This window comes from Apteryx rowi, unplaced genomic scaffold (assembly GCF_003343035.1).
Source record: "Apteryx rowi isolate R43461 unplaced genomic scaffold, aptRow1 scaffold_460, whole genome shotgun sequence".
Lineage (NCBI taxonomy): Eukaryota > Metazoa > Chordata > Aves > Apterygiformes > Apterygidae > Apteryx > Apteryx rowi.
The window spans coordinates 575,445-578,584 of record NW_020450717.1 but is presented as its reverse complement, the minus strand read 5'-3'; positions in this window follow the sequence as shown (position 1 = coordinate 578,584).

Sequence of the window (3,140 nt, the reverse complement as noted above, 5' to 3'; positions counted from 1 at the left end):
GAAGCGCAAGCCAAGTCCTTTCTCCTTCTCTCTAAGCACAGTTACAACAGCTATAATGAACCAAAGCAAACCATGACTTTCAATGTCCTCAAGCAACAAAAAGTTTGATACTTACACCTGGCCGCAAACTGGAATCYGATCAGCTCTCTGTGTCAGCAGATGTTACACAGAGTCACATGTAACAACTCCCCAGAACCACAGAATAACAGAGGTAGGAAGGGACCTCAGGAGATCATCTACTACAACCCCCGACTCAAGCCAGGTCCAACATCAACATTAGATCAGGTTGCTCAGGATCTGGTACAGCTGAGTTTCAAATCTTACAAATGTTATACCTCAGATAGTTAGGAATGTTCAAAAATAATGATTTATCCCACTGTCCTAAATTATACTGCCAACTTTCAGCATAAACAATATAGTAGGAAGGCCATTTTGGCACAGAAGGCAACAGTTTGTATTGGTCTTGAAATTTGTGCCACAGTGCAGGACTTCATTTACTAAAGTATCACATCAGAAAAGCTTTTTCCAAGGACAGTACCAGAGAGGAAACAACGATTTGAGGCAAAAAATCTGAGAGGTGCCTTGACAGAGTTCCTCACGCACTGGTGATTAAAACATATCTGGGAACCTAAGTTCAAGTAAGGTCAAAAGCAAAGCTTCTGTTAACTGCAATAAATCACCAAAAGACCCTTTCAATTCAATCCTACTCCCTGACATAAAAGGCAAAATTCTCACTGACTTTGGTGACACAGGATCAGACCTTTCAAAAGCAACTTGGGTGGAGGGGAGGAGGAGTTCTATTCCTCTTTGTCTGTATAAGCACAGGTGTTGTAAATTTCACTTTGGAACAATTTTTTATGGTGAAATTATAAATCCCTGAAAAATTAGCTTTCTAATGGAATTTTTGACAGACTGTTAAGTAGAATGCCACAAACAGCACTGCTGTAATGATTAGCTGAACAGGCTGATTACACTGGGCTTGTCCACTCTCCACAATAGCAAAAAATCATTTTATTTTCAATACAGCAACTCTCTTGAATCAATATTTTGTATAACATATTCCACTTGAATTAACTTTATAAATAGTACAGTATTATTTTACCTTGGTATTTTATTTTTAGAGCTCACATAACATAAATAGGTACATTTTAGGTCATTTTGGCATACAGTTTAACTGTAGCTAGAATTTACCTGCTTGCATTATAGTTAGATCTACAGTCAGATCTATATGTGTATGTATGTACATATAAGAATGTACATCTGTATAACTGCAGTTCCTGATATTTATCTCAAATATATGACCCATGATTCTGTGGGCCTTTTGCTTCTGGATGTCTATCCAAAGACACCTTAAAAGAGACTGATTTTCAGGATGTACTGAGTGTTGTCTTTAGAGGCTTGCAGCTGTGGAGGTATTCAGGCTCAGTAGTCATTTTTTAAAGGTTAGGTCATATCACAGATCTCTCTCAGTAACTTTCTCTTTCATTCTGCATCTCCTTGTGTAAATTTACTGGTCTGCATGGAAAAAAACAGGCATGTAAAAACTGAAACATGCTTCAGCTCCTCAAATTTAAAACAAACTCCTATTTCTTCTTCGAATCAGCCTTACAATAACCCGCCCAGCCCTATCTGTACTACATCACTCAGGTTCCACAAAAATTGAAATAACCATGACAGTGGAGAGTCTTCAGGGTTCTTTAAAGCACAAATAACTCCTTCTTAAATCAATGATCTATTTTAGTCAAGGTAAACTGGCCAAAGAACTTCAAACAAGGTATCGCACAGAGAAGAAGCCTTTCAGAAACAAATCCCACTTCTGTATAGGTGGGCTGCATTTTCCGTCTACCTCTAAATCCTCTCACCCACCTATCCTCAGTGAAAGAGAACTGCTCTCACATGTTCCAAGTTTTCCTCTCTGGTAAACAGATGTGCACTGGATCATCACCTCACAGAGCCACTTGTGGGGATGCTAAAGCAATGATCCACCATAATCTGGCCCTGTTAGCGCTCATTGCCTTAGGCTCACCCATCCAGGTCGCTTTGTTTCCTCCTATGCCATATTCCCTCCTTCTCCCATCCTCACAGCTCAGTCCAGCAGCCCTGAAAGTGCTGAAGAGCCTTCCGCCTCCCCTTCCTCCCCAGCTCCTCCTCCACCACACACAGCTGCAGCCAGGCCACAGGACTACAGAGCCAGAAGGCAGCCATGCCCCTGAGCCATTACATGAGCATTTGCCCCTAAGAGGAGCCTTGCTAGAAAGCAATCCCTGCTGCACCCCGTCACCTGGGGTCATCACACTGGGAAAGCATCATCTGCTTTCCACAGCCAGGGGACAAGTAGCATGCTGTCACTTGGCCCCATGCAAGAGTTGAAAGCTGAAAGGTCTGACATAGCATTGATATTGGAAAAGTCCCACAGCAGGTGCAAAGGTTTGCCCATGCAGATATGACTGCCAGATCCGTACCTAATTAAGATCACCCGGGATGTGAAAGGCTCCCACAGATTCACGAGTCTACATCTGGCACCGCTGTCTGGCTGAGATTTACACAAGTGTATCAGAGCAGAATCTGCCCCAACAGACATCTTCTGACCTGTCCAGACAGGAGTGAAAGCCCTCTCATTCTTGTTTTTGTTTATTTTTCTTTTCAAACAGCTGATGGTGTTACTGGCACTGTGTAAAGCAGTAAGGAGAGCTGAGTTCACTGCTGTCTTATAAGTTTTGGTGACAACACTAAGTTTCAATGTTGTAAATCAATTTTCAAGGAGAAGTATTTCTGTTCAGGCTTTCTCACACAGAGGCTCACAAATATATAAGAATTTTCATTTTGAGGAAACAGCATTAAGTTTATGAACATCACCCTAGAGCACAGTATCTGAATACCTTATTTCCAAGAAACTCTTTGGTTGAGTAAAATCCTGAATTCAGTGGGAGTTTTGCCACTGACTTCAAGAGAGGAGGATTTCACTGGTTTTATCTCCTGAAAAGGAGAAAAAAAGTAAAATGCAGGAACATAAGCCATCTAAATAGCAATTACAGAATCACAGAATCACAGAATCGCTGAGGTTGGAAGGGACCTCTGGAGATCATCTAGTCCAACCCCCCTGCTCAAGCAGGGTCACCTAGAGCACATTGCACAGTCAA